The following is a 23405-nucleotide window of genomic DNA, read 5'->3' as shown; positions in this document are numbered from 1 at the left end:
GAGACACATATATATATATTCTGTATTTAGATTTCATTCAGCGCGATATGTGTTAAAAGCCGGTAATTCAATTGCCGGCTTCTCATTTCTCCTGCACAAACCTGACAGGATATGAGACATGGTTTACATACAGTAAACCATCTCATATCCCCATTTTTTTTGCATATTCCACACTACTAATGTTAGTAGTGTGTATGTGCAAAATTTCAGCGCTGTAGCTGCTGAAATAAAGGGTTAATTGGCGGAAAAAATTGGCGTGGGCTCCCGCGCAATTTTCTCCGCCAGAATGGTAAAGCCAGTGACTGAGGACAGGACAGATATTAATAGCCAGGAGAGGGTCCTTGGTTATTGGCCCCCCCGTGGCTAAAAACATCTGCCCCCAGCCACCCCAGAAAAGGCACATCTGGAAGATGCGCCTATTCTGGCACTTGGCCACTCTCTTCCCACTCCCTGTAGCGGTGGGATATGGGGTAATGAAGGGTTAATGCCACCTTGCTATTGGAAGGTGACATTAAGCCAGATTAATAAAGGAGAGGCGTCAATTATGACACCTATCCATTATTAATCCAATTGTAGGAAAGGGTTAAAAAACACACACACACATGATTTAAAAGTATTTTAATGAAAAAAACACAGCGGTTGTTGTAATAATTTATTGTACTCTCAGTCCATCAGGAACACCCTCGCTTGGAAAAATAATAAACGCACAAGATACATACCTTCTGCTGTCAGATCAGGTCCCACGAAGTAATCCATCTGAAGGGGTTAACTAATATTACAGGCAGAGCTGCGATAAACCGCTCGCTCGTACCTGTAATCCCCGGGTGCTGAAAGGAAAGCAGTGATCTATACTTACATTCAGTTGCGGTGATGCGCCCCTGCTGGATGTTCTCATGAACTGCAGCCTGGGAACTTTTTCCCACGCTACAGGTCATATGAGGACATCCACCAGGGGGCGCATCACCGCGACTGAAGGAAATGTAGGTCATTGACCTACATTTCATTCATTCGCGGTGATGCGCCCCCTGGTGGATGTCCTCATATGACCTGTAGCGTGGGAAAAAGTTCCCAGGCTGCAGTTCATGAGAACATCCAGCAGGGGCGCATCACCGCAACTGAATGTAAGTATAGATCACTGCTTTCCTTTCAGCACCCGGGGATTACAGGCAGAGCGAGTGGATTATCGCAGCTCTGCCTGTAATATTAGTTAACCCCTTCAGATGGATTACTTCGTGGGACCTGATCTGACAGCAGAAGGTATGTATCTTGTGCGTTTATTATTTTTCCAAGCGAGGGTGTTCCTGATGGACTGAGAGTACAATAAATTATTACAACAACCGCTGTGTTTTTTTCATTAAAATACTTTTAAATCATGTGTGTGTGTGTTTTTTAACCCTTTCCTACAATTGGATTAATAATGGATAGGTGTCATAATTGACGCCTCTCCTTTATTAATCTGGCTTAATGTCACCTTCCAATAGCAAGGTGGCATTAACCCTTCATTACCCCATATCCCACCGCTACAGGGAGTGGGAAGAGAGTGGCCAAGTGCCAGAATAGGCGCATCTTCCAGATGTGCCTTTTCTGGGGTGGCTGGGGGCAGATGTTTTTAGCCACGGGGGGGGGCAATAACCATGGACCCTCTCCTGGCTATTAATATCTGCCCTCAGTCACTGGCTTTACCATTCTGGCGGAGAAAATTGCGCGGGAGCCCACGCCAATTTTTTCCGCCATTTAACCCTTTATTTCAGCAGCTACAGAGCTGAAATTTTGCACATACACACTACTAACATTAGTAATGTGGAATATGCAAAAAAAAAGGGGATATGAGATGGTTTACTGTATGTAAACCATGTCTCATATCCTGTCGGGTTTGTGCAGGAGAAATTAAAAGCCGGCAATTGAATTACCGACTTTTCACTAACACCGCTGCGTATTTCTCGCAAGTCACACTGCTGGTCAGTGTGGAATCCGTATTTTTCACGCCCCCATAGACTTTCATTGGCGATTTTTTTGCGCAGTACGCTGACAAACGCAGCATGCTGCGATTTTGTACGGCCGTAGAAAGCCGTATAATACTGAACCGTAATATACGGCTAATAGGAGCAGCCCCATTGAGAATAATTGTGCCGTATGTTATGCGAGTTTTACGGACGTAGTTTCTGCGCTCTTACGTCCGTAAAACTCGCCAGTGTGACGCCGGCCTTAGGTTTTTGAAATTAAGGAATATTGGATGGAAATATTGGGTAGTGAATCTTGCATGCTGGCTAGCTGAATGATATCTTAGCACAGACAGTTCATGGTTAAATGCAGATGACAAATACATGTCCTTTACAGTTATAATAATATTGGCATCTTTTAGCTGGCCAATACATCAGATTTTTTTATTTTATTTTAATATGTTTCTAAAATTTCTTTAGATTTACTTTAATGCCACAGGCTATTTTTTCGTGGCTACCTTTGTTAGCTCGATTTCATTTTTACATTTCCTATTGAAAGATTTATACACTCTAAATGATATTACTAAAACCCTAAGGAAAAAATTAAATTATAAGATGCTGAGCACTAGCTCAGGCACTGACTGACAGCCGGCCTAGCACTAATGCTTCAGCTACTGCCCACTATATACTAGGCAATAACTGAAGCCACTCCTCTATGACTGAAAGCCCCAGGCTGCAAGGAGAATGAAATACATTTCCTTCCTGCGTTCAGGCAGTCAGCGTGGCAGCTGCACAGCTTCAGAAAGTTATCAACCTGCAGATTAACCCAATGCAATATCTGCAAATAGCGTTTTTTCACATAACAGGTTCCCTTTGATATTAAACTTATTAGATAAAAATATAATCTATATGATAACCCATAGGTGAAATACATATATCAATATAAACAAGTGAATCTATCAATGTTAAAAGAGATATATTACTATATATACTGTATATACTAAATGGCTGAAAAGAAATAAAGAAATAAATGCAATGGGTGAAATAACTATTAAACACGTCCCAAATTTTACAAGTAAATATATTTCTAAAGGTGTTCTTGGCATGAAATTCTCATCAGATGTCAGTAACAACAACCCATCCAATCCACACAGGCAAAGAAATCAAACCATAGATGGCCATAAATTAAGTTATGTGTAATAATGAGAAATGACGCAAGGAAAAAGTATATAATATATGAAGCAAGAGAGGTTCAAAAAGCTATGGAAAGTCATAACATCAGCAGAAATCTCCCAGTAATTAGAAAGTGATCCTACTTTAAATGTATTTATCACTAGTGTTGAGCATTCCGATACCACAAGTATCGGGTATCGGCCGATACTTGCGGTATCGGAATTCCGATACCGAGTTCCGATATTTTTGTGATATCGGAAATCGGAATCGGAAGTTCCCAGTGCATGGTTCCCAGGGTCTGGAGGAGAGGAAACTCTCCTTCAGGCCCTGGGATCCATATTCATGTAAAAAATAAAGAATTAAAATAAAAAATATGGATATACTCACCCCTCCGGCGGCCCCTGGACCTTACCGATGTAACCGGCAGCCTCCGTTCCTAAGAATGCAGTGAGTTTAGGACCTGCGATGACGTCGCGGCTTGTGATTGGTCGCATGAGCGATCACATGAGCGGTCACGCGACCAATCACAAGCCGCGACTTCATCGAAGGTCCTTCACTCCTCATTCTTAGGAATGGAGGCTGCCAGTTACATCGGTAAGGTCCAGGGGCCGCCGTAGGGGTGAGTATATCCATATTTTTTATTTTAATTCTTTATTTTTTACATGAATATGGATCCCAGGGCCTGAAGGAGAGTTTCCTCTCCTTCAGACCCTGGGAACCATCCAGGATACCTTCCGATACTTGTGTCCCATTGACTTGCATTGGTATCGGGTATCGGTATCGGCGATATCCGATATTTTTTTTATATCGGCCGATACCATCTGATACCGATACCTTTGAGTATCGGAAGGTATCGCTAAACACTATTTATCACCAATTCATCCTATCAAGGACCCTCCATCTGTGTTAGTTAGGCCCCCTTTACACGTCCTGGTGATTCCTGTACAGGAAAAAACAGTTCCTGATGAGATCCGTTGTCCGTGTCCATATGCCATTCATATGTATTTATGTGACATTCCTGTGACTTCCATGTATATGCTTACTGTTTGTCTATCACATCCGTGTGCCATCTGTGTGTCTGTGTAACAGGTACCGGCACCTGGGAAAAGCAGTACAGTTAGCTGTTCCCAGGCGCCGGCTGCTGAAGGCAGCTCTCATCATTGTCAAAGTCGAACAAAGTCCAGCTCACCATGATCGACATCCTTGGAAACTCGGAGCACGGAACCACTGTTTCAAGGCGTGGAGAATTCAGGGAAGAAATGAGGAACCCAGCTCAATGAGGTAGTGAAAAAACTCTTTTCCTTATTCACTTGAAAAATGTGTTCAGTAGAGGATAAAAACATCAGCGATTACAAAGAATAAAATGCGATATCAACACATTTAATCATGAAGTCATGACTAAAGGTGTTTGATCACCAGAAACGCGTTGATATCGCATTTTATTCTTTGTAATCGCTGATGTTTTTATCCTCTACTGAACACATTTTTCAAGTGAATAAAGAAAAGAGTTTTTTCACTACCTCGTTGAGCTGGATTCCTCATTTCTTCCCTCTCATCATTGTCGCCTGGTCTTCCTGAGATTAGCCCAACCAAGTGAAAATGATGGGAGATGTATTCTGCACCCGCTGTGTACCTCCCACGATATTTTCATAATCAGCAGAGTGAAAGCCTATAGCTGAGGGCCGATGGTAATAATCTGGGAAAAGGGACAATATGCCAAAGGTTCCCAGGGTATTAATAACAACTCACAGCTGTTTGCTTAGCCTTTACTGATGTGTTTACAGGGGACCCCAGAAAAAAATGACTTAGGGTCCCCTTATAAATTCAAACCAGCAAAGGCTAAACAGACAGCTGTGGATTGACATTAATAACCTGGGAAGGGGCCAGAGATATTGCCCCCTCCAAGGATGCCAAAATCAGCTCTCAGCTGCCTCAGAAATGGTGCATCCATAAGATGCGCCAAATCTAAAGCTTAGCCTTGCTCTTCCCACTTGCCCTGTGGCCCGGTGCTAGTGGTCATTGAGGTCACCGCAGTTCATCGGGCCACTAATAATGAGCAGCCCATGGAAACCGCAGCTTCAGTGACCAGCGATAACCTTTATGACATCACCGCTCATCACACAAACCTGACTTGTGTGCACCACCATTGAAAGCAATGGGTGCGCGTATGTCTGTATTTGCGGTCCTTAAAAAACGGACTGAATGCAGACATAGACAATGGACCGCATACAGGCAGAAAAAAAGAATGTGTAAAATGGGCCTTAGAGGTAGCCTGGAATAGGAAAACCCGCTCCGCACAAAAGAGCCGACCCCTTCTGTACGCGTGGTGATTCCGGATGTGTTCATTGCACACATCCGGAATCTCCGCACCTTATACATAGGGCCCTAATATTTACCTTGCGGCGATGGAGCGTCGCCGCTAGGTAAATAGACATGGTGCATTCTAAAAAGATGTGCCGCATGTCCGTAAACACAGGGCCACCGGATGCGTGTTCGCACGCATAGTGGAGACGGGATTTGATAAAATCCCCTCCACTATGCTGTAACATCTGGACGCTGCGGTTGTACGGAGCATTCAATCCGCAGCTAATCCGGATTTGGAGCATGCCTTCTCAAACTGTAACTGCTAGATCCGGCGTTGTTGGGGTATTCTAGCCTGCAGATATACTGTACTTTGATGCTAAAGACACATTTACAAAAATCTTATGAGAGCAATGGATTATGTATCAGAACAAGTTTCATTTTTGAGTGAGTGTTGCTACATTTTGTTATCTTTAGCTTTTTCCCAGTTGTATCTCTGACTTGTTATAGAATGAAAAATCTGTGATCCATGGATCATATAATGCATATTTAAGCCTTCCTGACGGTTCAGGAATAAATTTACCATGACCAGTTCTATCTATCCTGAAAGTGCTGATGTTTTCACGATAGATAGTGGGCTTCATGTGGGTATAATGCTGGAAAAATACATTTGCTCATACTGAATATGTGTATTTAAGCTTTTCTGCTATAAAATAGCAGTGTCTGACTGCCCAAGTAAAGTCTGCTCACACAGTGAGCGGAGCAGACAAACAGAATACCAATTATCAATATACTATGTATATACAGTGTTTTTATCGTCTGTATTTCTGCCTGAGATAATATTCTATTTCTTGCAGTATCTACTGTATATACATAGAATATTATTATATGGCATATAGTCATTCTACGCATATTTACATACATTTACTCACAGTATGCACACTGCACATGATATATAACTGTGTTCTCTTTACACAATTATTGGGCAATACATATTTTTGATGATTAATTTTAACATTCAGCAACTACAGAACTGTTGGTCAATCTAAAAGGTTAATAAACCTGAAACTGAAATATTTAAGAAAGTGAAAGTGAGGTTTTTGTCTTTCATAGTAGAATATCTATTTGTGCAAAATTATTGGGCAACTATTAGTGTGCAGAATTATTATGCAATTCTGAAAAATGTACATTTTTCATCTCAGCTGTGTTTTTTCATCTTTTAACCCCTTCACCCCCAAGGGTGGTTTGCACGTTAATGACCAGGCCAATTTTTACAATTCTGACCACTGTCCCTTTATGAGGTTATAACTCTGGAACGCTTCAACGGATCCTGGTGATTCTGACACTGTTTTCTCATGACATATTGTACTTCATGATAGTGGTAAAATTTCTTTGATATTAGCTGCGTTTATTTGTGAAAAAATGGAAATTTGGCGAAAATTTTGAAAATATCGCAATTTTCCAACTTTGAATTTTTATGCAATTAAATCACAGTGATATGTCAGACAAAATACTTAATAAGTAACACTTCCCACATGTCTACTTTACATCAGCACAATTTTGGAACCAAAATTTTTTTTTGTTAGGGAGTTATAAGGGTTAAAACTTGACCAGCAATTTCTCATTTTTACAACACCATTTTTTTTTTGGGACCACATCTCATTTGAAGTCATTTTGAGGGGTCTATATGATAGAAAATACCTGAGTGTGACACCATTCTAAAAGCTGCACCTCTCAAGGTGCTCAAAACCACATTCAAGAAGTTTATTAACCCTTCAGGTGTTTCACAGGAATTTTTGGAATGTTTAAATAAAAATGAACATTTAACTTTTTTTCACACAAAATTTACTTCAGCTCCAATTTGTTTTATTTTACCAAGGGTAACAGGAGAAAATGGACCTCAAAAGATGTTGTACAATTTGTCCTGAGTACGCCGATACCCCATATGTGGGGGTAAACCACTGTTTGTGTGCATGACAGAGCTCGCAAGCGAAGGAGCGCCATTTGACTTTTCAATGCAAAATTGACTGGAATTGAGATGGGATGCCATGTTGCTTTTGGAGATCCCCTGATGTGCCTAAACATTGAAACCCCCCACAAGTGACACCATTTTGGAAATTGGACCCCCTAAGGAACTTATCTGGAGGTGTGGTGAGCACTTTGACCCACCAAGTGCTTCACAGAAGTTTATAATACAGAACCGTAAAAATAAAAAATCATATTTTTTCACAAAAATTATCTTTTTGCCCCCAATTTTTTATTTTCCCAAGGGTAAGAGAAGAAATTGGACCCCAAAAGTTGTTGTACAATTTGTCCTGAGTACGCTGATACCCCATATGTGGGGGTAAACTACTGTTTGGGCGCATGGGAGAGCTCGGAAGGGAAGGAGCGCGGTTTGACTTTTCACTGCAAAATTGACAGGAATTGAGATGGGACGCCATGTTGCTTTTGGAGATCCCCTGATGTGCCTAAACATTGAAATCCCCCACAAGTGACACCATTTTGGAAAGAATACCCCCTAAGGAACTTATCTAGAGGTGTGGTGAGCACTTTGACCCACCAAGTGCTTCACAGAAGTTTATAATGCAAAGCCGTGAAAATAAAACAAAAATGTTTTCCCACAAAAATTATTTTTTAGCCCCCAGTTTTGTATTTTCCCGAGGGTAACAGGAGAAATTGGACCCCAAAAGTTGCTGTCCAATTTGTCCTGAGTACGCTGATACCCCATATGTTGGGGGAACCACTGTTTGGGCACATGGGAGGGCTCGGAAGGGATAGAGCGCCATTTGGAATGCAGACTTAGATGGAATGGTCTGCAGGCATCACATTGCATTTGCAGAGCCCCTAATGTACCTAAACAGTAAAAAAAAACCACAAGTGACACCATTTTGGAAAGTAGACCCCCTAAGGAACTCATCTAGATGTGTTGTGAGAGCTTTGAACCCCCAAGTGTTTCACTACAGTTTATAACGCAGAGCCGTGCAAATAAAAAATATTTTTTTTCCACAAAAATTATTTTTTAGCCCCCAGTTTTGTATTTTCCCAAGGGTAACAGGAGAAATTGGACCCCAAAAGTTGTTTTCCAATGTGTCCTGAGTACACTGATACCCCATATGTTGGGGTAAACCCCTTTTTGGGCGCACGGGAGAGCTCGGAAGGGAAGGAGCACTGTTTTACTTTTTCAACGCAGAATTGGCTGGAATTGAGATCGGACGCCATGTCGCGTTTGGAGAGCCCATGATGTGCCTAAGCAGTGGAAACCCCCCAATTATAACTGAAACCCTAATCCAAACACACCCCTAACCCTAATCCCAATGGTAACCCTAACCACACCTCTAACCCAGACACACCCCTAACCCTAATCCCAACCCTATTCCCAACCGTAAATGTAATCCAAACCCTAACCCTAACTTTAGCCCCAACCCTAACCCTAACTTTAGCCCCAACCCTCTGTAGCTTTAACCCTAGCCCCAACCCTAGCCCCAACCCTAACCCTAACCCTAGCCCTAACCCTAGCTCTAACCCTAGCCCTAACCCTAGCCCTAACCCTAGCCCTAGCCCTAACCCTAACCCTAATGGGAAAATAGAAATAAATACATTTTTTAATTTTTTAAATTTTTTCCCTAACTAAGCGGGTGATGAAGGGGGGTTTGATTTACTTTTATAGCGGGTTTTTTAGCGGATTTTATGATTGCCAGCCGTCACACACTGAAAGACGCTCTTTATTGCAAAAAATATTTTTTGCGTTACCACATTTTGAGAGCTATAATTTTTCCATATTTGAGTCATGTGAAGTCTTGTTTTTTGCGGGACGAGTTGACATTTTTATTGGTAACACCTTCGGGCACGGGAGATTTTTTTATCGCTTTTTATTCCGATTTTTGTGAGGCAGAATGACCAAAAACCAGCTATTCATGAATTTCTTTTGGGGGAGGCGTTTATACCGTTCCGCGTTTGGTAAAAGTGATAAAGCAGTTTTATTCTTCGGGTCAGTACGATTACAGCGATACCTCATTTATATAATTTTTTTATGTTTTGGCGCTTTTATACGATAAAAACAATTTTATAGAAAAAATAATTATTTTGGCATCGCTTTATTCTGAGGACTATAACTTTTTTATTTTTTCGCTGATAATGCAGTATGGCAGCTCATTTTTTGCGGGACAAGATGATGTTTTCAGCGGTACCATGGTTATTTATATCCGTCTTTTTGATCGCGTGTTATTCCACTTTTTGTTTGGCGGTATGAGAATAAAGCATTGTTTTTTGCATCGTTTTTTTTTTTTTTTTTTACGGTGTTCACTGAAGGGGTTAACTAGTGATATAGTTTTATAGGTGGGGTCGTTACGGACGCAGCGATACTAAATATGTGTACTTTTATTGTTTGATTTTTTTTTTACTTAGATAAAGAAATGTATTTATGGGAATAATATATATATTTTTTTCTTTATTTAGGATTTTTTTTTTCTTTTTTTTTTTACACATGTGGAAATTTTTTTTTTTACTTTTTTACTTTGTCCCAGGGGGGGACATCACAGATCGCTGATCTGACAGTTTGCACAGCACTCTGTCAGATCACCGATCTGAGTTCCAGTGCTGCAGGCTTACCAGTGCCTGGTCTGCACCCGGAAGTAATCCCTGCAGGACCCGGATGCAGCCCCGCGGCCATTTTGGATCCGGGGCCTGCAGGGATAGGAGGTAAGAGACCCTCGCAGCAACGCGATCACATCGCGTTGCTCCGGGGGTCTCAGGGAAGCCCGCAGGGAGCCCCCTCCCTGCGCGATGCTTCCCTGTACCGCCGGCACACCGCGATCATGTTTGATCGCGGTGTGCCGGGGGTTAATGTGCCGGGGGCGGTCCGTGACCGCTCCTGGCACATAGTGCCGGATGTCAGCTGCGATAGTCAGCTGACACCCAGCCGCGATCGGCCGCGCTGGACGTACTATTCCGTCCTTGGGAATTAGGGCCCACCCCACATGGACGGAATAGTACGTCCAATGGCAGAAAGTGGTTAAATAATAACCAAACACTTTAAAATGTTCAAAAATACATATTTAAAAAACATAATAATATCAGTGATCAATTTAGCCACCATGCTTTTCAGTAACAGTTATAAGTCTTCCATCTGTGAAGTCTAACAGTTTCTTAATCAGTTGACAATCAACTTTTTGGGCAGCAACAACCGCAACCGATAAAAAGTGTCAAGAGTGGTCTAGTTAGTTATTTTCTGCACATTAAATCTCCCACTTAAAGGGAACCTGTCACCCCCAGAATCGAAGGATCGAAGGTGAACTAAGCCCACCGGCATCAAGGGCTTATCTACAGCATTCTGGAAGGCTGTAGATAAGCCCCCGATATATCCTAAAAGATAAGAAAAAGAGGTTAGATTATACTCACCTAGGGGCGGTCCTGGTCCCGGTCCGGTCCGATGGGCGGTCCTGTCCGGGGCCTCCCATTTTCTTACGATGACGTCCTCTTCTTGTATTCAGCCTGAGGCTCTGGCGCAGGCGTACTTTGTCTGCCCTGTTGAGGGCAGAGCAAAGTACTGCAGTGCACAGGCGCCAGGCTTCTCTGCCCTTTCCCAGCACCTGCGCACTGCAGTACTTTGCTCTGCCCTCAACAGGGGTGACAAGTTCCCTTTAAACAGGGCCACAGGTACTCAATAGGGTTTAGGTCAGGTGAGGAAGGGGCCAAGTAATTATTCTTTCATCTTTAAGGCTTTTACTGGCAGCCAAGCAGTAGAAACTTTCATGTATGCGATGGAGCATTGTCATGCAGAAAAATCACAGTTTTCTTGAAATATGCGGGCTTTTGCTCCACCACTGCCTGAAGATATTGTCTTCTAACAACTGGGAGATGGCTTTTTATTTTTAGGCCATCTTCAACCAGGAAAGTTCCAACTAGCAATATCACTAGTAATACCAGCACATAGCAGTTCCCCATCTCCACTTTGCTGGACACATTGTACATCTGGACAATCCAGGAAGGTTGTAGTTCTGAAATACGATAGCACTGGAGGATAATGGGTTTCTGGTCGATTCATGTTTAATTTTTCTTAAATCTTTGTCAGTTAATTTGTATCTTTTTTTTATGAACACATTTTTTGTGGCCCTATTGACATTTTGCTCAAAACTTTTGATGGTTCTGTTATCACGCCCCAATATTTTAACAATTTCAAGAGTATCACTTTGTAAGGCTATTAACAATTTTTTCTTTCTCAGAGTCAGTTAAATCTTTTTGGCCCATATTTCCTAAGGAAAACAAGCTGCCTAATAGAGATGAGCAAACCTGAACAGTAAAGTTCAGGGTCAGTACCAAATACCTACTGCATGGACCCCAAACATGGAAGTTTAGAGGAAGTCGTGAAACTATTCGGGTTTGGCACCCCGAACATTGGGTGTTTCCCACACTGTCATCTGCATGACAACATGAGAAACTCTGGCAGCTCTGATAAAAAGGTTACTGCCGGTCCCAGATGTCAGCTGATAAGAGAGTACTACTCTAATCAGCCTATGTCTTCTGTCACTGATAGCCTAAAAATTGAAGCCAGCAGCTGCTGGTTATTATAAGGGAGATACCCAATAAAAATGACATAGGGTCCTGTCTAAACTCAAAAACCAGCAAAAGCTATGCAGACAGACTAGGAAAGGGCCATGAATATTGGCCCACTTCCAGACTAAAAACATCAGTTCTCAGGTGGCCCTGAAATGGCACATCAATAAGATGCACCAAATCTGGTGCTTAGCCTTGCTCTTCCCACTTGCACTGGTGCTGTCATGGGTGTGTCAGATGCTACAGACAGTTGCTCTGCATCTGGCTGCAGAAGGTCTCTGCGTTTGGCATTCCAGATGCCTTCTTGATCCTTCTGACTTTTGGACCCAATGGCAACCTCCCTCCGGCTCTAATTAACACACCTGGACCTGGGTGTTTATAGACTCCCAGACTGCTTCAGAGTCGCCAGTGATATTCACATTTTCCCCTTGTGAAGACTGGGAGCTATAGCAGTCGGCTTACTTCCTCTCTGCTGCTGTTGGAGGACATTTGGTGTTACCTCTCTTAGTCTGCTCAAGTTAAGATGCTTAAGGCTGAGTCACACATAACGATATCGTTAACGATATCGTTGCAACGTCACGCTTTTGGTGACGTAGCAACGATCCCGCTAACGATCTCGTTATGTGTGACAGCGACCAACGATCAGGGCCCTGCTGGGAGATCGTTGGTCGATGGGAATGATCAGGACCTTTTTTTGGTCGCTGATCACCCGCTGTCATCGCTGGATCGGCGTGTGTGACGCCGATCCAGCGATGTGTTCACTTGTAACCAGGGTAAATATCGGGTTACTAAGCGCAGGGCCGCGCTTAGTAACCCGATATTTACCCTGGTTACCATTGTAAAAGTTAAAAAAGAAACAGTACATACTCACATTCTGATGTCTGTCACGTCCCCCGGCGTCCACAGGGTTAAAACTGCTTTCGGCAAGAGCGCTGCTTAAAGCACGCGCTGCTGCCGAGAGCTTCCCTGCACTGAATGTGTCAGCGCCGGCCGTAAAGCAGAGCACAGCGGTGACGTCACTGCTGTTACTGCCGGCGCTGACACATTCAGTGCAGGGAAGCTCTCGGCAGCAGTTTGTGCATATTAGCAGCGCTCTTGCCGAAAGCAGTTTTAACCCTGTGGACGCCGGCGGGGGACGTGACAGACATCAGAATGTGAGTATATAGTGTTTTTGTTTTACTTTTACAATGGTAACCAGGGTAAATATCGGGTTACTAAGCGCGACCCTGCACTTAGTAACCCGATGTTTACCCTGGTTACCCGGGTGCTGCAGGGGGACTTCGGCATCGTTGAAGACAGTTTCCACGATGCCGAAGTTGTTCCCCTGATCGTTGGTCGCTGGAGAGAGCTGTCTGTGTGACAGCTCTCCAGCGACCACACAACGACTTACCAACGATCACGGCCAGGTCGTATTGCTGGTCGTGATCGTTGGTAAGTCGTTTAGTGTAACTCCAGCTTTACTCTTATTTGTCTCCCTTCTTATCTTCTTATCTAGTGTTCAGTGAGGAATGACCAGTGCTCATCCCCCCTTCCCTAGTCAAGGTCTAGCTCTAGGGATATGCAGGGCTTAGGTTCCTGCTTGACGATTGGTGTGTAACCAAGATAGGGACAAAAAGGGAGGCAGGGTGCTATTAGATTTACCTAGGGGTCTCCACTCACACTTTCCCTTACGTTTGAGTTTCCTTCCGCTCTTCCCCTCATAATGCACTTAGTCTCACACTGGTTAACAAAAAGAGAAAAGACCCCAATTCATTTTATTAATTTATATCACAGGCACCGGCTTATGAATTCTCTCATCAGTAGCAACTGCTCTCGCTGTTATTCACAACAGCAGGCATAAGCTGATTAGAGTACTACTCTCTCATAGGTCTATGACTGTGACCAGTGGTAACCTTTTTGCTGCCAGTCACAGCTGCTGGCTCATGCTGTCATCTGACAGTACGGAACCACAGCTCTTTGACTGGTGGTAATGATCTTACTGCTAATCGGAGCCCATGTGTTTGCCGCTCTGTCATGCAGGTGGCAGCGTGGCAAGCAACAGATATTCGGGCCCCCTATTCATCTGAATGGGGTCCGGGTCCGGGTACCGTTCTGGTACCAGAACCAATTTTGTTTAGATGTTCGATCGTACCCGGTGGACCCAAACATCCATGGGTTCGCCCATCACTACTGCATACATAATTCTGAACTTTGATAAAGCATGTTGATTAGGGATGAGCAAACGTGTTTGGTGATACTCAGATATCACCCGAGGATCTGGTTGCTCAGATGTGCTAGTTACGCAATGAGCATTAGGTGTTGTTCGATTTCAAGCTCAAATTCCCACCCCGCATGTTTGGCGATTGTTACATAGCCAGTAAACATGCAGGGATTGCCTGTTGTGAATTTGGATTCTGGGCTCCCCCGGTGGCTACTGGTGGAATTGAACTGGTGTCTTCATCTTCTCTGTTCACCTGTTCCCATCAAGATGTGGGAGTCGCTATATAACCTTGCTGCTCTGTTAGTTGCTTGCCGGTCAACAATGTTATCAGAAGCCTCTCTGTGCTTGTTCCTGCTCCTAGACAACTACTAGATAAGTTGGACTCTTGTCCATGTTTGTTCTTGCATTTTGTTCCAGTTCACAGCTGTAGTTTCGTTACTGTGTCTGGAAAGCTCTTGTGAACAGGAATTGCCACTCTGGTGTTATGAGTTAATGCCAGAGTTTTAAAGTAATTTCTGGATGGTGTTTTTGATAGGGTTTTCAGCTGACCATGAAAGTGTCCTTTCTGTCTTCTGCTATGTAGTAAGTGGACCTCAAATTTGCTAAACCTATTTTCATAATACGTTTGTTATTTCATCTCAACTCACCGCCAATACATGTGGGGGGCCTCTGTCTCCTTTCGGGGGATTTCTCTAGAGGTGAGCTAGGACTAATATTTTCCTCTGCTAGCTTTATTTAGTCCTCCGGCTGGTGCTGGGCATCTAGAATCAACGTAGGCATGCTACCCGGCCACTGCTAGTTGTGCGTTAGGTTTAGTTCATGGTCAGCTCAGTTCCCATCTTCCAAGAGCTAGTTCCTATATATGCTTATGCTATGTTCTCTTGCCATTGAGATCATGACAGTTTGACCGGCCCGCAAAGTGTTAATTGTTTGGGCTGAAGCAGGAGAAAAAGAAGTGTTGAAGGGAAATTTTTTTTTCTTTTTTCCCCTCAGAGTTTTGCTGCCTAGCCCTTAATTGCTGTCTAGCTGCTTCTTACCTCCTCTTAACCCTTGAATGGCTCTGTGTCCACCTGTTTGTAATGGATCTTCAGAGTGTAACTGCAGGTTTGAATAATCTCGCCACGAAGGTACAAAATTTGCAAGATTTTGTTTGTCATGCACCTGTATCTGAGCCGAGAATTCCTTTGCCGGAATTTTTCTCGGGGAATAGATCCGGGTTTCAGAATTTTCGAAATAATTGCAAATTATTTTTGCCTCTGAAATCTCGCTCTGCCGGAGACCCTGCACAGCAGGTCAGGATTGTGATTTCCTTGCTCCGGGGCGACCCTCAAGACTGGGCTTTTTCATTGACACCAGGGGATCCTGCGTTGCTCAATGTGGATGCGTTTTTTCTGGCCTTGGGGTTGCTTTATGACGAACCTCATTTGGAGCTTCAGGCAGAAAAAACTTTGATGTCCCTATCTCAGGGGCAAGATGAAGCGGAAATTTACTGCCAAAGATTCCGTAAATGGTCTGTGCTTACTCAGTGGAATGAGTGCGCCCTGGCGGCGACTTTCAGAGAGGGTCTCTCTGATGCCATTAAGGATGTTATGGTGGGGTTCCCTGTGCCTGCGGGTCTGAATGAGTCCATGACAATGGCTATTCAGATCGATAGGCGTTTGCGGGAGCGCAAACCAGTGCACCATCTGGCGGTGTCCACTGAGAAGTCGCCAGAGAGTATGCAGTGTGATAGAATTCTGTCCCGAAGCGAGCGGCAGAATTTTAGACGGAAAAATGGGTTGTGTTTCTATTGTGGTGATTCTACTCATGTTATATCAGCATGCTCTAAGCGCACTAAAAAGCTTGGTAAATCTGTTTCCATTTGCACCTTACCGTCTAAATTTATTCTATCTGTGACCCTGATTTGCTCTTTGTCATCTATTACCACGGACGCCTATGTCGACTCTGGCGCCGCTTTGAGTCTTATGGATTGGTCCTTTGCCAAACGCTGTGGGTATGATTTAGAGCCTTTGGAGACTCCTATTCCTCTGAAGGGGATTGACTCCACCCCATTGGCTAATAATAAACCACAATACTGGACACAAGTAACTATGCGTATTAATCAGGATCACCAGGAGATTATTCGCTTTCTGGTGCTGTATAATCTACATGATGATTTGGTGCTAGGATTGCCTTGGCTGCAATCTCACAACCCAGTCCTCGACTGGAGAGCTATGTCTGTGTTGAGCTGGGGATGTAAGGGGGCTCATGGGGATGTACCTGTGGTTTCCATTTCATCATCCATTCCCTCTGAAATTCCTGAGTTCCTGTCTGACTATCGTGACGTCTTTGAAGAATCCAAGCTTGGTTCGTTACCTCCGCACCGAGAGTGCGATTGTGCCATAGATTTAATCCCGGGTAGTAAATACCCAAAGGGTCGTTTATTTAATCTGTCTGTGCCTGAACATGCTGCTATGCGAGAATATATAAAGGAGTCCTTGGAAAAGGGACATATTCGTCCATCGTCATCTCCCTTAGGAGCCGGTTTTTTCTTTGTGTCAAAAAAAGACGGCTCTTTGAGACCATGTATTGATTATCGGCTTTTGAATAAAATCACTGTTAAATATCAATACCCATTGCCGTTGCTGACTGATTTGTTTGCTCGCATAAAGGGGGCCAAGTGGTTCTCTAAGATTGACCTTCGTGGGGCGTATAATTTGGTGCGAATCAGGCAGGGGGATGAGTGGAAAACCGCATTTAATACGCCCGAGGGCCACTTTGAGTATTTAGTGATGCCTTTTGGTCTTTCTAATGCTCCGTCAGTTTTCCAGTCCTTTATGCATGATATTTTTCGCGATTATTTGGATAAATTTATGATTGTGTATCTGGATGATATTCTGATTTTTTCGGATGACTGGGACTCTCATGTCCAGCAAGTCAGGAGGGTTTTTCAGGTTTTGCGGTCTAATTCTTTGTGTGTGAAGGGTTCTAAGTGTGTTTTTGGGGTACAGAGGATTTCCTTTTTGGGATATATTTTTTCCCCCTCTTCCATTGAAATGGATCCTGTCAAGGTTCAAGCTATTTGTGATTGGACGCAGCCCTCTTCTCTTAAGAGTCTTCAGAAATTTTTGGGCTTTGCTAACTTTTATCGTCGATTTATTGCTGGTTTTTCGGATATTGCTAAGCCATTGACCGATTTGACTAAGAAGGGTGCTGATGTTGCTGATTGGTCCCCTGATGCTGTGGAGGCCTTTCGGGAGCTTAAGCGCCGTTTTTCCTCTGCCCCTGTGTTGCGTCAGCCTGATGTTGCTCTACCTTTTCAGGTTGAGGTCGACGCTTCTGAGATCGGAGCTGGGGCAGTGTTGTCGCAGAAAAGTTCTGACTGCTCCGTGATGAGGCCTTGTGCCTTCTTTTCCCGTAAATTTTCGCCCGCTGAGCGGAATTATGATGTTGGGAATCGGGAGCTTTTGGCCATGAAGTGGGCTTTTGAGGAGTGGCGCCATTGGCTTGAGGGGGCCAGACATCAGGTGGTGGTATTGACTGACCACAAAAATTTGATTTATCTTGAGACCGCCAGGCGCCTGAATCCTAGACAGGCGCGCTGGTCATTATTTTTCTCTCGGTTTAATTTTGTGGTGTCATACCTACCGGGTTCTAAGAATGTTAAGGCGGATGCCCTTTCTAGGAGTTTTGAGCCTGACTCACCTGGTAACTCTGAGCCCACAGGTATCCTTAAGGATGGAGTGGTATTGTCAGCCGTTTCTCCAGACCTGCGGCGGGCCTTGCAGGAGTTTCAGGCGGAGAGACCTGATCGTTGCCCACCTGATAAACTGTTTGTTCCTGATGATTGGACCAGTAGAGTCATCTCTGAGGTTCATTCTTCTGCGTTGGCAGGTCATCCTGGCATTTTTGGTACCAGGGATTTGGTGGCAAGGTCCTTCTGGTGGCCTTCCCTGTCACGAGATGTGCGAGGCTTTGTGCAGTCTTGTGACGTTTGTGCTCGGGCCAAGCCTTGTTGTTCTCGGGCTAGTGGATTATTGTTGCCCTTGCCTATTCCTAAGAGGCCTTGGACGCACATCTCGATGGATTTTATTTCAGATCTGCCTGTTTCTCAGAAGATGTCTGTCATCTGGGTGGTGTGTGACCGTTTTTCTAAGATGGTCCATTTGGTTCCTCTGCCCAAGTTACCTTCTTCTTCCGAGTTGGTTCCTCTGTTTTTTCAAAATGTTGTTCGTTTGCATGGTATTCCTGAGAATATCGTTTCTGACAGAGGGACCCAATTCGTGTCTAGATTTTGGCGGGCATTCTGTGCTAGGATGGGCATAGATTTATCTTTTTCGTCCGCTTTCCATCCTCAGACGAATGGCCAGACCGAGCGGATTAATCAGACCCTGGAGACATATCTGAGGTGTTTTGTGTCTGCTGACCAGGATGATTGGGTTGCTTTTTTGCCATTGGCGGAGTTCGCTCTCAATAATCGGGCCAGCTCTGCCACTTTGGTGTCCCCGTTTTTCTGTAATTCGGGGTTTCATCCTCGATTTTCCTCTGGTCAGGTGGAATCTTCGGATTGTCCTGGAGTGGATGCTGTGGTGGAGAGATTGCATCTGATCTGGGGGCAGGTGGTGGACAATTTGAGGTTGTCCCAGGAGAAGACTCAGCTTTTTGCCAACCGCCACCGTCGTGTTGGTCCTCGGCTTTCTGTTGGGGATTTGGTGTGGTTGTCTTCTCGTTTTGTCCCTATGAGGGTCTCTTCTCCTAAGTTTAAGCCTCGGTTTATCGGCCCGTATAAGATATTGGAGATTCTTAACCCTGTTTCCTTCCGTTTGGACCTCCCTGCATCCTTTTCTATTCATAAAGTTTTTCATCGGTCATTATTGCGCAGGTATGAGGTACCGGTTGTGCCTTCCGTTGAGCCTCCTGCTCCGGTGTTGGTTGAGGGTGAGTTGGAGTACGTTGTGGAGAAAATCTTGGACTCTCGTGTTTCCAGACGGAGACTCCAGTATCTGGTCAAGTGGAAGGGATACGGCCAGGAGGATAATTCTTGGGTGAATGCATCTGATGTTCATGCCTCCGATCTGGTTCGTGCCTTTCATAGGGCCCATCCTGATCGCCCTGGTGGTTCTGGTGAGGGTTCGGTGCCCCCTCCTTGAGGGGGGGGTACTGTTGTGAATTTGGATTCTGGGCTCCCCCGGTGGCTACTGGTGGAATTGAACTGGTGTCTTCATCTTCTCTGTTCACCTGTTCCCATCAAGATGTGGGAGTCGCTATATAACCTTGCTGCTCTGTTAGTTGCTTGCCGGTCAACAATGTTATCAGAAGCCTCTCTGTGCTTGTTCCTGCTCCTAGACAACTACTAGATAAGTTGGACTCTTGTCCATGTTTGTTTTTGCATTTTGTTCCAGTTCACAGCTGTAGTTTCGTTACTGTGTCTGGAAAGCTCTTGTGAACAGGAATTGCCACTCTGGTGTTATGAGTTAATGCCAGAGTTTTAAAGTAATTTCTGGATGGTGTTTTTGATAGGGTTTTCAGCTGACCATGAAAGTGTCCTTTCTGTCTTCTGCTATGTAGTAAGTGGACCTCAAATTTGCTAAACCTATTTTCATACTACGTTTGTTATTTCATCTCAACTCACCGCCAATACATGTGGGGGGCCTCTGTCTCCTTTCGGGGTATTTCTCTAGAGGTGAGCTAGGACTAATATTTTCCTCTGCTAGCTTTATTTAGTCCTCCGGCTGGTGCTGGGCATCTAGAATCAACGTAGGCATGCTACCCGGCCACTGCTAGTTGTGCGTTAGGTTTAGTTCATGGTCAGCTCAGTTCCCATCTTCCAAGAGCTAGTTCCTATATATGCTTATGCTATGTTCTCTTGCCATTGAGATCATGACAATTGCCTGTGTGTCAATGTAATGCCATAGCCGTTTGATAGTGGCATTACTGTGATTGGCTGGCCATGTGACATCATCAGGGGTTATAAAAGGACAGGCGCCACCAGGCTCGGCACGCTGACACCATTGCATAGCTCTGTGACAGTTGTTATTGCAAGGAGACAGTGCTTGTCCAGGCATGTTTGTGCACAATTTAAAGGGAATCCGTCACCTAATTTTGGCCCTATAAGCTTCGGCTACCGCCATCAGGGGCTTATCTACAGCATTTGGTAATGCTGTAGATAAGCCCCCAATGTAACCTGAAAGAAAAGAAAAACAAGTTAGATTATACTCACCTGGGGGGGGGCGGTCCAGTGTGGTCCGGTCCGATGGGCGTTGCAGGTCCGGGTCTGGTCCTCCCATCTGCATACAATATCGTCATCTTCTTTGCTGCTGTCTCGGCTCCTGCGCAGGCGTAATTCATTGCCCTCTGCGCACTGCAGTACTTTACATTGCCCTCAACAGGGCAAATCAGTATGCCTGTGCAGGAGCCGCATCAGAAGCAAGGAGGATGGTGACGTCATATGAAGATGGGAGGCGCCGGACCCGGACCTGCGACGCCCATCGGACCGGACCGCAACGGACCGCCCCCCCAGGTGAGTATAATCTAACTTGTTTTTCTTATCTTTCAGGTTACATCGGGGGCTTATCTACAGCATTACAGAATGCTGTAGATAAGCCCCTGATAGCGGTGGCCGAAGCTTATAGGGCCAAAATTAGGTGACAGATTCCCTTTAACAAATCAGAGTCCGGTAATGTTGATATTTGTGCTGAAGCTGAACCATTATACTGACATCTCTTCTAATGGGTAATCTTGTGCTTTGCTGTTTGTACCAGATATAATCCAGACGAAGCCGATGCAAAATGCGCATTGGGACTGCACGGTGTGGATCCTGACATACCACAAAATGGGTAAGGAACCCAGGGTTTGGGAGGTTTTGATATATGGGGCACTTGACTCCAGGCTTTTAGGACTTCTATATTAGCCATACTCACCACCCTGTCCTGATGTTTTCTCCCATTTGATTTACAAAGCACTAAGCACTTTATTGTGTGGTATGTGGTATTTTCAGGATGACACACTGTTTTGATCTCCCTCCGCTCTCCTAGCTGAACATGCAAACATTTTTTGTTATTACATTTAACTTTACTTCTTGTTTGTGATTGAATATATAATAAACTTACATCTTTTTAATTATTTTGGACTTGTACTCCACTCTTTTTCTCTGGCTGTAAGTACTCATCCATATACTATTATGTTGTTTATGGTACATTTTGATGTGATATAACAGTCCACAAAAGCGTTGAAACATTTTTCCGTATTGACTTACTCATCTATAGAGTATTCCGTGCTCTGGGTACATTTCTGTGGTATATAACCCTCAAAAAAGCGTTCAAAATTTTTTCTGTATTCATTTACTCATCCATACAGTAGTTTTTTTTTGGGGGGATACATTTCGGTGGTATATAACCCTCCAAAAAAGTGTGCAAAAATTTTTCAGTGTTCAATTACTCATCCATAGAGTATTCCGTGCTCTGAGGTACATTATGATGGCATGTAAAACTCCAAAAAGGCGTTCAAATATATACACTGTGTGCAGAATTATTAGGCAAGTTGTATTTTGATCACATGATACTTTTTTTACATGTTGTCCTACTCCAAGCTGTTCAGGCTTGAGAGCCAACTACCAATTAAGTAAATCAGGTAATGAGGAGGGGTGTTGTCTAGTGATGAGCGAACGTGCTCGCCACTACTCTTTACTTGCCCCAGTATCGCTATGCTCAGTGTACTCGTCGAGCAGTGAGCATTTCCGGTATTATTCGGCGGTAACTGCAGTCTCCACCCAGCAGTTTTGGCAGACTTTAGAGACCCAATCATGGTGCAGGGATTGTCTGCCAGGCCGTGAAACGCTGTAGCCATCTTTGTTGTGGTCGTGCAGTGATTAACTGGGCCGTACAGCATCATCACGAGTATAAGAGACCTGGCGCCGCCCTGCTCACCGCATTCTGTTCCTGTTTCAGCAAGAGTAGGGAGAGCTGCTGCCGAGATAGGGTCAGAATCGTGGTTTTAGAGTTCATGTAGGTTTGCAACTCTTACATCCACAACTCCTCAGAAAGCAAAAGTCCTTTTTAGGGCTAATTCGTGGGTCTCGATATTGCAGCGCTAGTTAGGCAGGGCACAGCATATCCACATCAGTGCAAGGCCTGCAGGCACTGTATGTGCGTCCATTGCTCCCACTGCATCCCTCCCAAAGCTCCATAACTGCCTGCTGCTGCAGCTTATTTATTGTCTCTATACCTATTTTTTTTTTTTCAAAAAATTCCCCCCCAAAAAAAATATACAGTCTGTTCTGTCAGACTGAGACCTGCTGAAAAGTTATAGTTTGTCAGGCATATGTAGCATAGTTGTGTGTGCTACCCTTGTGCCCCCTTTTTTTTTGGTGGTTTAAATTCACCGAAAAAGGCCTCATATATCTGCTCCATGTTTGGTCATTGGAGGCCGGTGTACTTATTTTTTGGCTGTGTGATACTCAAATTCTATACAGCGCTATTTAGCATAAAAAATTCAAAGGCCACAGATTTGCCAGTGCGGTATTTCTGTGAGAGCTCTCATATATATCTCTTCTCCAAGTTTGGACATTGTAGGCCGGTGTAGTTATTTTGGGGCTGTGTGATACTCAAATTCGATACAGCACTATTTAGCATCAAAAAAATTCCAAGGCCACAGATTTGCCAGTGTGGTATTTCCGTTACAGCTGTCATATATCTCTGTGCTCCAAGTTTTGGCATTGGAGGCCGGTGTACTTATTTTTTGGCTGTTCCCACATCCCATTTTGTATGTATGGTTCTGCCCTCCGTCCCATCTTGTATGCATGGCTCTGCTCCCCCTGCCCAACTTGTATGTATGGCTCTGCTCCCCCTCCCCGTCCCATCTTGTATGTATGACTCTGCTCCCCCGTCCCATCTTGTATGTATGGCTCTGCTCCCCCCACCCAATCTTGTATGTATGGCTCTGCTCCCCCCATCCCATCTTATATGTATGGCTCTTCTCCCCATCCCATCTTGTATGTATGGATCTGCTCCCCTGTCCCATCTTGTATGCATGTCTCTGCTCCGCCCGTCCCATCTTGTATGTATGGCTCTGCTCCCCCTGTCCCATCTTGTATGGATGGCTCTGCTCCCCCCAGTCCCATCTTATATGTTTGGCTCTGCTCCCCCGTCCCATCTTGTATGGATGGCTCTGCTCCCCCCAGTCCCATCTTGTATGTATGGCTCTGCTCCCCTGTCCCATCTTGTATGTATGGCTCTGCTCCCATCCCATCTTGTATGTATGGC

The sequence above is a fragment of the Ranitomeya variabilis genome, chromosome 7 (genome assembly GCF_051348905.1).
Source record: "Ranitomeya variabilis isolate aRanVar5 chromosome 7, aRanVar5.hap1, whole genome shotgun sequence".
NCBI classification, from domain to species: domain Eukaryota; kingdom Metazoa; phylum Chordata; class Amphibia; order Anura; family Dendrobatidae; genus Ranitomeya; species Ranitomeya variabilis.
The sequence above is the reverse complement of the archived record's forward strand: the minus strand, read 5'-3'. Positions refer to the sequence as shown.